Here is a 14,646-nt window from a genome sequence, read left to right as displayed (position 1 = left end):
GGTGGCAGTGGTAGGATATCCACACCACATATTAATTGGTTGGCAAATACTTATTGGCTTGTAGTGGTGTGGGTAGAGTGAATTCCTGTAGCTTGTGTACAGTGAGCTTTGAAGGTGTTTTGTACTCTAAATCAGCCACACAGTGAATACTCAGAGTTCAGATCACAACTGTTTTATTTTTTGTTAGCTTAGTTAGTCAGGATGAGCAGGCAGCATGTCAGTAGAGGACTATGGAATGCTGACAAGGAGACAGCTGGTGGAGATGTGCCAGGCTAGGGGACTGGTGCATGGAAACTTGACTAAGGCAGATGTGATTGCAGCCTTGGTTACAGCTGCATCAGAAAACAGCAACCAGGAGTACAATCGGACAGGCAGTGGAGATATAATACCCTCGGAGAATGGACAGCTCAACCTTTCTGCACAGGACTTAAAAATCCATCCAAAGAGACTTGAGTTGGAGGCCAGGCGTTTGGAGATAGAAGCCAAGGAAAAGGAGAGGCAGAGGAAGCATGAGAGAGAAATGCTGACTCTTTGCCAGAGTCATGGAGGTAATGGGGAAGGGAGTAACTGGACCCCAGAAGCACAAAGGGTCAGTAAATTTCTTCCGCAGTTTAATGATGGGGATAATTTTGATGGTTTCATTCATATTTCTGAGAGGGTATGCAAACAGTATAGTGTTGAAAAAGGATCTGGGTATGGTTCCTGACCTCCTTACTCCATGGTAAAGCTGTAACTGTATTGTCTAAAATATGTGACGTTACATGTTTTGATTATACTACTGTAAAAAATTGTCTGTTAGAGTTTTTTAAGCTAACTCCTGAAACATATACGAAAATTTTTTGTGAGCATAGACGCAAGGCAGATGAAAGTGTGTGTGAATATGTTGCTGAACTGAGCACTTATTTCTATAGGTGGGTGAGTGGATATTAGGTCACCACTTCTGAAGGGCTGGCAGACTGTTTGGTGAGGGAACAAGTCCTTAGCACTTTGCCTGAGGACATGAGGATCTGGTTAGCTGATAGACAATGTTCTACTTCAGATGAGTTGGGGAAGAAGGGAGACCTATACATGGCAAGCAGGGCAGCCCTGCTCAGGAAGGGGACCCCCAGTACTGCTCAATGGACTAAAGGAACTCATGGTGGGCAGCACAGACTGCCCCACCAAAATCTGCCAGTAGCAGGGGAAGCCACTAGTCCAGGTACACATCCAGGAACTTGGGTTAAATGTTTTGAATGCAACCAGTGGGGCCCTGTGGCATACAGGTGTCCATGGAGGCAAGGTGGGAAACAAAAGGTGAGGGAGCCACTAAGTGGGAAAGACAAAATGCCAATAGTAGGTTGTCTTGGGACAACAATGGTACCAGACTACCACCAGAGGCTATATCCTATTGTAGTGAATGGCAAAGAGGCCATTGCCAAGAGAGAGACAGCCTCTGATATAACCATTGTAAAGCCTGCAATGGTTACAGAGGAGAACTACTTGCCCGGGTAGTCTACTCCAGTCAGGGCTTTAGAAGGGATCCCATTTCAAATACCTTTGGCTAGGGTTCACCTTGACTGGGAGGGTGGAAAAGGAAGCCAGCAAGTAGGTGTGTTTGAGGATATACCTGCAGATGTCCTGATAGGGAATGATTTTGACAGTGCAGTATCTTGTGCTTGTGCAGTTACATGCAGTCAGGCCTGGAGACAAGCAGGTAAGTCTGGTAGCCTGGGGGAGACCCAAACAGACTGAATACTTGCAGCCAGGACTGGTGAGGTGGCTAACATCAGGGACGGAGCTACTCTGCAGCAGTGAGACTGAATGTGAGCCACAGCTGCTTGGGGGTACTGATGGTCCCTTGGACAGAGTGACTGCAAAGGTAGAGGTGAGTAGTAGTACCCAGGCTGACAGTGAGGCACCACTGTCAGAGGATGCCAGACTTCCTGTGGAAGGGAAGCTGGGAAGGGTTACAAAGAGAGAGTTGAGACAGGCTCAGGTCTCAGACCCTACACTGCATGGCCTGAGACAGGTAGCTAGGGAGGCACCTGAATCTCAAGGAAAGGGGGAATATGTATACTGGGACAAAGGGTTACTATGTATGGAAGGAAATTCACTGTTATGACAGATCACAACCCAGTAACATGGTTAAACAGAGCCAGCCTGCAAAATGCCAAGTTTCTAAGATGGAGCCTGGGGTTACAAGCATATGATATGTCAGTGCAGCACCGCAGTGGGGTTAGCAATGTCAATGCAGATGGGCTCTCAAGACAGGGGACAGGATAAGGTATACACAGATAGACCTAACTCTCTCAAGCAGCGTTTCTCAAGGGTCACTTGAAAAACTAGCTTGAATTCTCCATGGGGGGGGGGGGGGGAGAAATGTGAAGGCTGCCAGCCTAGCCAGATAGAATTTTATAGATAATTCTATCATTTGTAAATATGAATGTAAACTACAGGCTTGTTGTCTTAAATGTAAAGAAATAGTGTTACATGTGACAACAGTGCACTCTACTGACCAAAGTAATTCATGTGGTGACCCTTTGATGTAGACAGTGGTGCAAAGGGTCTAGATGAAGAAATTCTTTCTATTGTTTTAACCAAGAGTTAAATTGCTAGATTTAAACATGCAAATGTATTTTTATTGCTCTGCTTCCTGACCAGCTGCAAGATAACAAAATGAGATGTTAAGCATGTAAATGTAGTTCTGTTAGCCTGGGAACCCAGGGAAGTCTGAAGAATGATGTAATGTGTAGCCTGGGAACCCCAGGAAAGTGTGAAGAATGATGTAATGTGAATCAGAACTGCAATTTCAATTTAAACAGAGAGGACTGGAGATTATTGAGCATTTTTGTCTTGACCATCCAACTCATCAGCACTCTGCCTGTTTTCTATATGTAAGTTATTTTAGAAGTGTGTTTTTCTTTTAGAAATAGATAGGAACTAGAAAGAGTAGACTAAGTGTTTTTCTGTGATGTCAGAACTGTACTACTGAATTATTTTAAGTATTTCTCTGTGATCATTGAACTCCTGACTGGCACTGTGTAGTAAGAAGTTTTGTCTGGTGTTTTTATTATTAAATATTTTAAATCCTTTCAACTGTGGCTGTTTTGTGTAGAGAGAATTTAAGCTCTAGAGTAGATTGCATATTTATATGGATTACTGTACCAAGTCACTCTAATAAGCCTTGACTGTTTAGTTATATTACCAATTGGATAATAATATTGCATTAGGGCCTTTTAATAGCTGATAAATATTAGTGGGTGGCGGCAAGTGTTACTACCGTATAGTCTGGGTAAAAAGGGCACAGCTGGAGAACCTGTGCCAGCCTTCTCCAGGAGTGTGTGTGTGTGGTTGTATAAACTCTTCTCAAAGTGTGTGTGTGTGTCAGGTACTTGGACAGGGACACCATGCAATGGTTGGACAGAGAGTGTGCTGGTGGTCTTAGCTTGCCCACTAGTCTGAGATCTGGACCCTATAGCTGTGCCAGTGGGGGGGTCTTATTGGGGACTTGGAGAGCAAGTGAGCGACCAGCCCCGGACTGACTGTGATCTCGGTGTGATCTTAAGAGAAATTGCACTTTACTCTGTGTATTGTTTAGCCTTTCCTCCTATATGAGATGCCCCTCACTGGTGTTAGTGGTGGGGATTGAGGCTCCTTGATTGCTGGGCCACAGAATGGGCGTCACTGTTGCACAATTCGGTTATTTTGTATTTGAAACACTTTTATACTATAAAAATAGTGTAAGCAACTTAAATGCTAAATGAATAAGCGTTTCTTTTGGCAAAGAAGTAAAGTTCTTCTGTCCTTTGCATTGACAATGGGTTTGTTTTGTACTGCAGAATTTCACATTTCTACAAAAAATGTCCCACTTAGGGCATTTGAAAAGGTGGCACATCTATTCTCATCTGAACATCTGTCTGGAAACTTTTACAGTTGTTAACTGTCTAAACAAGTATGTTGTACAAAATATGTTTGCACTATAAGAACGTATGGCAACAGCTGAAACTAGCATACCTCTTTCCGAACTACATACGGGCAACGTTTTTGAAAGCTGAGTAAATTTTTAAATAAGAGGGTAGTAGGGGCAACAAAGTGTGGTCTGAGTACAAATTAAATATTAATTTCTGGCTATAGCCCGTCCCCAGCAACGGTAAGGTGGTGCGCCCACCCCACCTTTCACTTTAGGAACAGGCCGTCTTACTGTCGTCTTAACATTAAAAAAAGCGCAGGTCTTTGAAATCAAGGGCATGATTAGAAAACGGAGCACACTTTCCTTTTATCCAGAAAACTTGTACAAGCAGTAGACCACACGTAGCCAGAGACAGAGCTTTCTTCGTTGTTACCCTTAAATCTATTTTTTTTAAGAAATCGATAAATCAAGGCGGTTCCATTTAAATGATAACTGGGAAGTATCCCCGTATGGTACAAAACACAATGGCAGTCAATTAATCACAGGGTGATCTTCTAAACTCAAAACATAATAATGCTGGGAATATGCCTGACTACGCCCTTGCCAGCTCTTTATATTTCCTTGGAAACACATTCCTACTAACAGACGTCAATACATATACTTTAGCTCCTTTAGTCAGAAGCGCTTTTTAATTTGAAGTTTCACACAACAGGTACACCTTCCCTTCTGATTGACTAACACATGATTCATATCCACATGATAAATACACTACACAACAGACTTAACGAGCACCCGATAACGAGCGTACAACACACAGCTTATATTACGTCAAACAGCCCAAATATCAGTGGGAGGAGTAAACTTGCGGAAATAGGTTAGTCGGCAATAAGCTTTACATTATAGTCCGGGGAGGTTGGTTTTTCCAAGGCGTAAAAGAAAACCAGAATTTCTAAGGTAGGGGCTGAGAGTCTTACCATTCAAGTGTTGTTGAGCCTGAAAGGTTTTATACGATCTGAAGTTATGTATCTTAGTTTTGAGATAGCAGAGAGATTATAAACGTCTTGTTCATCAGTTCCGGGTCAGTCTTCTGCTTCTTCTCCATTGGCCCACGGGGCAGTGTTGTAGTGTGCTACAGGCTTAAAAGAAGTTGTTTTTTTAGTTTTATAATATTGTCCGATTAGTGTGGGTGCCATGTCCTACTTGCCTGGTAGAAGTGTTTAATGAAAAATGGCCTCTGGTTACTGTTAAAACTCTACCAGTTGGAGTATCGTTTTTCTTCCCGTAGTGCAGGGTCATACTTTACCAATGAGTAGTGGAAGGGAACGAGTGAAATGACCAGCTGTATAAAAATGTAGTTCTAAACGGTTCTTGGTTTTATGGTGTGCTTATGCAGGCGCCCAAGTTCCAGTCTTTTTTTTTGTTTGTTTTTGTTATAATTTTAACGTTGGAGTTTTAAATATTTGAGTGATCTGCACAGAGTTTGTGAGATGATTTGTTATATGTTACACTTTCCTGTAGTATGTTAGTGCTTGAAAAACGTGTTCTGTCATTACATATGATATTACTAGTTTGACTGAAAACTGAGTCAGAAAATAGAAATGAAATATTCTGATGAGATGATTCTTGCGTGTGTTATAGATCACTTGTTCTCTAGTACATTCCCACTCTTTCCTTATTTATTGAATTACTATTATCTAGTGATATGAGAGATACTTAAGGTGCAGCTAACATTGGGCAAGACAGCAATTCAGGTCGTAGTCTGCTATAGGTCCCCAACCATGTCCCAAGACTCACACTCCACATTCCTAAGTACTTTGGAGATTATTAGGGTCCAACCTAACACTGTCATACTGGACGACTTCAACTACCCCTCCATTAACTGGAAAAACTACTCTTGTACCAAGTACACTTGCTCAACGTTTCCTGGAATTCAGTAATTCCAATGCCCTGGACCAGCTCGTTCTTACCCCCACTAGAGGTAGCAACATCCTTGACTTGGTCATTACATTGTAGCAACATCCTTGATGTGGTCATTACTAACATGGGTGACCGTTGCTCTACAGCAATAGTCAATGCCTTACTGGTTAGATCCGACCACAAATTAATCACCTTGGAAATCCACATTACCCCCCCCCCCCCCCCCCACACACACACACACCAAGGTAACCACCAAGAGTTTTGCATTCAGGAAGAAATAGGTCATTGTCTCCCTCTACTCTTCCCTCATTGGGCCAGTCATAGAGTACAGTACCCCATTTGACATGTACCTCACTAGACACATGCAACAACTGGCAAGGCTGCAAAAGTGCCTCACAAAGAGGATCCTAGGCCTTAAACATTTGTCCTATATGGACAGACTCAAAAACCTCCAACTATTCTCTGTCTCATATTGTCTACTTGGAGGCAATCTCTGCTTGACTTGCAAGGCCATATCTGACCCAGCTCTGTTAAAAATACTACATCTAAAGAAATCCCAATCCCTCCACACCACACGCTCCAGAGACCTCAACCTCATTACCACAATCTGAAGAACAATTTGAAGGGACAGGCTCATAACCCAGAGACTGCCCATGCTATGGAATAGACTTCCCATACATGTCAGAAAGAGCACCTCACTGGCCCTCTTCAAGAGAAATCTTGATGAGTGGATGGGAAATAGAAAATTCACCCGAGGATCACTCCAGTGGCTCTTCTTGATAGAGGCACTGGGCACTAAGGTTGGGTGGCACGATGCCAGGGTAATCCTATGGGTAGGCTTGTAAAGGCTCCAGGGCCATTAGCCTAGTACACACCTATGAACTACCCATAGTTGTCAACATTCCATCTGCTTCTCACAATGTGGAAAAAAATGGGCAAAATGTGGAACACCTTCTAACAGCTTACTAACAACTTCAACTTGCTTGTGTTATAGCTCACTTGTTCTCTAGTACAGTCCCATTCTATCCTTATTTATTGAATTACTACTCCTAGTTCTCAGCATTCCATCTGCCTTTCACACTGTGGAACAAGTGGATAAAATGTGGAACACCTTCCAACAGCTTACTAACAACTTCAACAAGGAAGGTCGCAGGATGGTTAAAATGTGCTACTTTATACTTATTATTTTGATGCATTAGTATGATTCAGTACTACTTATCATGGAAATTTATTTAATTAATTAATTTATTTATTTTACATTTGGGTACCCGGATAGTCTGACTGGACAAAGGTCCTTTTTCAGTGGATGCCCGGGGATAAAGGCTCCACAAGTAACAATTAATAAAAAAAGTTTTCAAGATGCTTTGAGATCAACAGGCAACATTTAACAATTTACAAATACGAATTAAATAGATAACCATCAAGTATACAGTAATAGCTTTGTTGTAGATTAGCAGTTGTATGCAAATATGTACATGTTCAGCTTAAAAGATCAAAAGGCAATATTTAACAGTATACATATACAAATAAAATCGATAACCAACAAGTTTGCAGTAATAGATTAGTTGTAGTCAGCAGTTATATACAAGAAGAGATATAATAGTAATGTGTAGAGAGGGAGGGAGGTTGAAGGTGGAAGTCAGGTGAGTGAGAATGTAGGGAGAGAAGTAGATTAGCCAGGACTGTCAGTTAAACAAATACCTAACACTAAATGTGTGACAGACCCTTTCAATGTGGAGGTTTAAGGGACATGGACTTTTCTAAGACCCAAAATGAGGAATGTTCCTCGTAATGAGGTACACTTGAGAGGTGTATTACCACCTGCTTCATCATCATCCCTTTCCTTTTTGACTTGTAGCTTTCTGCTTGTGTTGTGTATAAAAGCCTTAACCGTGTAGCTCTAAAATATTCCTTCAAATTAGGTAATCCTAAATCACCTTGTTGTATTGGAAGGATCAACTTATCCTACTTGACTCTTGCCCTATTTCTCAACCAGATAAAATCTTTCTACTGTTGTTTAATTTCTATACACAGTTTCTGTGGTTGATAAAGTATGCCTGACCTGTGTATAAAAGTAAAGGGACCAAAAACATTTTTACTGCTTCTATCTTGCTATCCATATCTGTAGTAAAGAGTTTTCATTTTCTTAGTTTTTTTATTATCCTTTGTTTAGAGGAAACTCTTCTCACATATCCTCAGTTACTGTGACAGAATCCTTTTTAACCCATACTCTTAAATACTTCATTTTATAATGTAACCATAAGTATGGGTATTGCTGACCTAATTCTTGTGTGGGTGCATAGTTTACAGCTATAGCCTTTGTTTTATCTTCATTAATTTTTATTGTAAAAAAACCCCAGAACTGTCTGAGAATGTTCACAAAACTGAGATGGCTTTTTCTGGTTCTGTCAAGTATATAATAATAATAATGATAATAATGTCATCTGCAAATATAGCCAACTTTCTAGAATGCCATACCAATTATATCCTTGAATTTCTGAGTCCCTTATTTTCTTTGCCACTGGTTCAAAATGTAATGCAAATAACAAAGGGGAAAGAGGACACCACTGCCTAGTTCCTCTGTTTAGACCCAATTTATCAGATTTGGAGCCCTCCCACTTTGATTTTTGCTTCTGATCCCTCATATATCCTACTAAGAATCCTTATTGTGTCAGGAATTGCAGATGCTTCTGTTGTCCTACTCCTAAGTCTGTAGCTTATTCTGTTGAATATTTCTCTTAATCAAGACCCACCAACAACAGTGGTATTTTCTTACATTTTGCTGTAGATATGGATCATCATCATTCTGTTAATTTTGTCAAATAGTTGCCTTACCTCCAAAATAATAATAAAAAAAACATTGATCCATATCTATCAATTTTGGCAACACCTTTGTCATTCTTTTAGCCATTATAGATATAAACACTGCATAGTCATGGTTTAAAATTGAATTGGGTCTATATGAAGTTGTATCTGATGGGTCTTTACCATCTTTAGGTATTACTGCCACTGCAGCTATTTTTCCCGTAGGTTGATGCCACCCCTCCTTTTAAAATACTGTTCGACAAAACCTTCAGATCTTTATCACTTTCTTCCCTCCTAGATTACAAACTTAAACCGGAATATTATTTATTCCTGTAGACTTTCTTGCAGATTGATTATACATCAACATTTTTATCTTATCTCCTCCTATCTTAACTGTTAATTTGTTGAGCCTCATCTGTCTCTAACTTTAGCATATTTAGTTCTTCTATAAATTATTTTCATTTGAACTTTTTCTTGATTTCTCTACTTTATGCACATTTTCATAAAATTTCTGAAATATCTCTTAATACCTTCACAGGTTCTGTGGTTGTTTTTCTTGTTACAGACACTGTAAGTTTAGCAACAAACCTTTCTACTTTCTGTTGCCCAAGTTATTGTGCTGAAAGTTTTTGTGCTGTGTAGTTATCAAAAAACAGTTGCTTAACAGCAGTCTTTCTAAACTCAAGCATATTATCCAGATACTCTCTTATTTTCTCTTTAACACACTGTATTTGTTCCTGTTTTGTGAGATTCCCCTTTTTCTGTAGTACTTTAACCTTTTCAGCCCCTTTAAATGGTCTCTCTCTTTATTTCTACCCTATTTTTAAACTCCACTTTTATTTTGTCCCGCTCACTAACTATAATTTATCTTCTAAGTAATTTTCACTACATATTCCTTAAATTCCTCTCTTTTTAACAGGTAGGTGGGGAAATGCCAGTGCTGCATCTTTGCTTCATTACTTTGCATTTTTAGCTTTGTAGTTATTGGCACATGATCTGAAATAGTTATTGGATGTTGCAATGTTGTCAATTAAATGCAGTTAATTCCTGTTGAATATAATGTCTGTGTAGTTTAGCACAGTTATTGCACCTTTTGGAATAGTATGTAAATTCCCTCAGAGTTCCTACTACTCAATTCATGTCTTCTATGCCATATATTTTCATACATTTCTTCAGAGATCTACTGTCTGTGTTATTTTTCCTTTCTAGGCCCCCTGATACATCCTCATTGTTGCAAAACAAATTCCAGTCCCCGCCTAAAAGTAATAATCACTGCTGAAGGCTGATTACTTCTCCCATTTTTTAAGATCCATAATGGCGATTTTAGATGGAATATAAATACATGCCAATATAATCCCCATCCCTTGCCATTAGCCCCTTACTACTACAAATCTGCCATTATCATCTTTTTTCCCCTCTTCTATCACCATTGGAGCTCCTCTAGCAGTTAATATTAAGTGCTTCTTTTTTCCTCTGTCCCTTATTCTGCTGAATATCAATCTCAAAATCCTTTCTTTAGCAAATTCAAGAGCTCATTACTTTCCAAATGTCTCCTGTAGCATTGCTGTTTGCACTCTGCATTTCTGAATATAATTACATATTTTTGTCTGCACCTGTGAGACTGTTCACAATGCAAAATAATGTAATATGGAAAGTGTCGCCATTATAAGAAATCATTATTCTTTCCTATTAAGGATAACAGGTTTTTTGATAAACGCATTTACTAATGTTTGGCAGGTTAATCCTTCATACAGTTTTCTTATCAACACTGGAACGTGCTATGTTTTACAATAAATTTTGTTTTGATGAAAACCCTCAAAAAAAAAAAAAACACCCTAGAACCCCCCATAACCTGCCAGCTTAATACAAACATGCAAAACTGTGGACATCTTCGAGTAATGAAATTTAACCCTCCTAATAAGATCAATTGTCCCAAACAGACAGCTGCCAACACAGGTCTTAATTAAAAACAAAAATCCAATGTTTGCCAGGTAAAGCACCCTCAACGAAAAAAGAACACAAATACAGCAAAATCGGAGGTGTGCACCATAAGCTGTTAAGACAGAATTCTGTCTGAATATCCAAATAAACGAAGGAATAAAGTCACAGTCCAAATAGATAAAATCCAATATTTAATAAAAGGACCATATAAACAAGAGAACTGCAGTGGTAAGCGCTTTCACGTTGTACCCAATGCTTCATCAGACATCAAATGCAGTAACAGGTCTTAATTAACTTAAAATTGAGGCTATCTATGCTAAGATGCATGTTTTTGCCTGTGTTTTTACTTACACCAATTGGTGCTATTTTTATCCCTATCCCTGATGTGAAAAACAACTTGCATGCTTTCAGAAAACATTAACTTTTAACCTTGAAGAAACCAGTGTTCTGTCATTTTTATTGCCCTGTTATAATCCTGTCTCCATTGAAAGATGAGAACAAAATGTCCTGAGATGCAGGTTTCTAAAGACAATATAATATATTTATTGCTAAAAGAAAACTTTTCATTCTATTCAGTGTCTCTTGTTTACTTGTTTCAGCATTAAACAGATGCCGCTGAGACAGATGTCTGGTGTCAAAGCCATGGTCTCAAGCTCAATGCCAAAAAGTGCATTGTCATCCCTTTTGGTAAAAACTCTGCATCCATGAACTACCACATAGGCGACAGTCTACTTAACACTGAAAGTGTGATAAGAGACCTTGGGACACAGGTGGACAGTAGTCTCTCCTTTGATAATCACATCACCACAGTAGTCAGGAAATCCTTGTACGTAGCACACCTAATCACAAAAGGTTTCTCATCCAGAAAAAAAGAGGTGATTGTTCCCCTCTACTCATCACTCATTAGACCCATTATAGAGTACAACACCCCTTTTGCTATGTACCTCACAAGACATCTACAACAACTGGAAAGGCCGCAGAAATACCTCACAAAGAGGATTACCGGCCTCAAACAGATGCCCTACGCAGACAGTCTAAAAAAACTGCAGCTTTACTCCATCGCATATCGCCTAGTCAGAGGCGATCTCTGCATAACACACAAAGCTATGTCAAACCCAGAGCTTTTAGATATGCTCCACTTAAAGAAATCCCAATCCCTCCGAGCTACACACTGTAGGGACCTAAATCTTGTCACCACAATAAACAGAACATGCTGGAGATATAGATTCCTGTCCCAGAGACTTCCCATACTCTGGAACAAACTACCTATCTATGTCAAACAAAGCTCCTCATTAGCACTGTTCAAGAAATATCTTGATGCTTGGATGGGAGATAGGAAATTCACTCCAGGGATCACTTCTGTGGCTCTGCTCGACAGTAGCACAGGAAAATAATTTTCTTGTGTGGCGAAAGCCAGGGTACGTTTTGGCTAGGCTTATATAGGCCCTAGGGCCAGTAGCCTAGTACCTGCCTATGAAATGTGTTATTAGATTAAGCCAAGGATCTTGATCCAGACGTTCCCTATGCAAAAGTAAGAGAAAACATATTAGCTCTACATATGTTATGATCTGTGTACTTTTGCACACTACCCCCACCTCAACAACCCAAGAGTAACTTAAATATACTTTTGTGTAGCATTTTTTATTTTTTTTATTGTAATGCCTACAGTTTTATAGAAGGAGGGAAAATGGCATTTGTTCACTTTAGTATCTTTCACATAACGAGACCCACTAAAAATGCTTTACTATAAAACATGCCGTTTATATCTTGAAACGTTTCATAGGAGTACTGCTAAGAACAGAATTTTTTTTACTTGCAGTTACCTTTTTCCTTCCTCTTCCCCTCTCCCCAGTGTCTTTCCAAATATTAATGACATGAAATGGGGCAAATGCTTTTCACTTCCCCACAAGTCCACTGTTTCCTCTCTCTTTCTTGTATAGCTGTATTTCACAAATGCAATTAATGTTTAGCATTTTCATATTTATTAACTAATTTCCTTGTTACTGTTCTTCTCCATCTCCATACTGCAGATTCTGGTTCAGTTCTGTGGTACTCTCCTTTCTTATAGTCAACTCTTGTGTTTTTCTTTAAAAACAACCACCAATGTGAAGAATTGTACAAAATGCGACCAGTCAGTAAATCCAACACAGGTTTATTGTAGAAATCTCTGTCTCTGTCTCTGTCTTTGACGTCTCAGCCCAAAAGCCTTCAAGGAGTAAAGAACACCATACAAAACTTGCCTAAAATGCCATAGACAATTAAGCAATTAAATATTTAAATAAGCATTCTTCAGTTTAACTCTTCATTTAACCCATATGGGTATAAAGTATTGAATTTCAGAATATACACCGATTCCTTAGTTAAAAGCTGTTTTTTAAGAAGGGGCTCATCAAAACATGACACATTTATTTTCTCTAAAATTGTTCCTTGTAACCCCTCACTATTACTGTCATGAAATCTCTGAAAATGTACTGCTACAGAACTTTCTTCCTTTTTATTATGAATATCCTTTACATGTAGTAGTCTGACTTTAAATGTTCTCTTAGTCTCGCCAATATAAAATAAATTACAAGGACATCTGAGGGCATAAACAACACCCTCAGTGTCACAATTAAAGCTATTCCAGGTTTCAAAAGAAATAATATTAATTTTTGGAAAATTTCTTACTACAAATTTACAAGCTTTGCATTTACTGCAACTAGAGGTAACCCTAGTGGTTAACCTCTGTTTTAAATTCATTGATGGAATGCAGAATCTTCCTCTCACAATGAAATTTTGTATATTGGGCGGCGCAGTGGTGCAGCAGTTAATGTTGTCGCCTCACAGCAAGAGGTTCACCGGTTCGATTCTCGGCTGGGGTGCCTTCTGTGTGGAGTTTGCATGTTCTCCCTGCGTTCGCGTGGGTTTCCTCCGGGTACTCCGGTTTCCTCCCACATTCCAAAGACATGCATCTGGAGCATTTCTCCCCGGGCCTCCGCTGAAAGGCTCTGTGGAACCTAGTCGGACTTTCCCGGTCAACAAATGATAAATAAATAAAATAAAAAATAAAATAAATTCTTGCCCCTTCTGTAAGAAATTCCCAACCTACCATTAAGCCATGTAGAAATATTTTTTAAGGAACACAAATATTTCCAATGATATTTCATTTGCTCTGTAACTATAGAACTGAAGCATCCAAATGTTGTGACAAAATAAATTCGTGTCTTTTAGTTATCTATCGGTTATTCTATAGGAACCCAAGGACTGTTTGTTTACATTAGTTTCCTTTTTCAGAATGATTATAGAGTTTATTCCAACTCTTCTCAATTAAATTCTTTCTTGTATTTTTCTTTGTCTGTCAACCATTTTCAGTTGGAATAATGGAAAAGATTTACTGGCAACGTATGTCGGTGTACTTTTGTTCCTAGAAGAAAAAGCAGCAGAGTCCTCCTCTGCTTGATGGCTTACGTTTTGTTTGACAAACATTTGTATTTCATCGTTAGCCTGTTTTGCATCAAGAGACGACTTTGTTCCTCCAGGAAAAATATTCTGGAGACAGCTGGATACAGACGCTTGAATCTCACACCTGCCTCATGACATTCCCTGATTACTGGAATACATTTTGCCTCTCTTCTGTTTGATGTACAGTGAATAATCATTTTCCACAAACACTTTTCTGTCTCCAGCTTTTAGTACTTTGCCATTTTGCCACAGTTTGGTTAGGATCTACCCTTTCTGTTGGTAGGTTTGCATCTTTACTAATAAAGGTCTTGTCTGCATTCTTGTGTCCAGATTTGGAGCATACACATGGTGTGCCCTTTCAGCTAACCGGTCCTGATGTGGAATAGTAGTCCTGTTGCTTAGTTGTGCCTTCATAAAATTAATATAGTCTATTCCTTCTAGTTTCTCTGTACAACAGAAAATCTCAGATTTTCCCTACATGCTCTGTCCTCTAATTCTACCATTTTCTGAAAATCTCCTCTTGAACAGTCTCATACTTTCCCAGCCTTTTCATTTCGACCTCTGATTGTTGCAGTTTTACCAGTTCATCTGAACATCTTTTTAAAGCTTTTCCATTTTTCCAGCCTTTTGTTATTTGAGCTAATGTACTCCTT

At 39.3% G+C, this 14,646-nt stretch overlaps 1 protein-coding gene across 5 annotated transcripts in view; it reads left to right on the top strand.

Moving 5' to 3' along the window:
* The first annotated feature begins 4,728 nt into the window (after window positions 1-4,728).
* The window catches only part of CHMP2A (charged multivesicular body protein 2A), a 518,938-nt gene continuing 509,020 nt past the window's right edge, over window positions 4,729-14,646 (top strand). For all 5 annotated transcript variants that reach the window (XM_044059594.1, XM_044059593.1, XM_044059591.1 and 2 more), the window contains exon 1: window positions 4,729-4,843. The gene's annotated coding sequence lies outside the window, so the exon portion shown is untranslated. The remainder of the gene's footprint in view (window positions 4,844-14,646) is intronic.

Source organism: Protopterus annectens, chromosome 17.part0 (genome assembly GCF_019279795.1).
Source record: "Protopterus annectens isolate FY-2018-M chromosome 17.part0, PAN1.0, whole genome shotgun sequence".
Taxonomy (NCBI): domain Eukaryota; kingdom Metazoa; phylum Chordata; order Ceratodontiformes; family Protopteridae; genus Protopterus; species Protopterus annectens.
The sequence above is the reverse complement of the archived record's forward strand: the minus strand, read 5'-3'. Positions and strand labels throughout refer to the sequence as shown.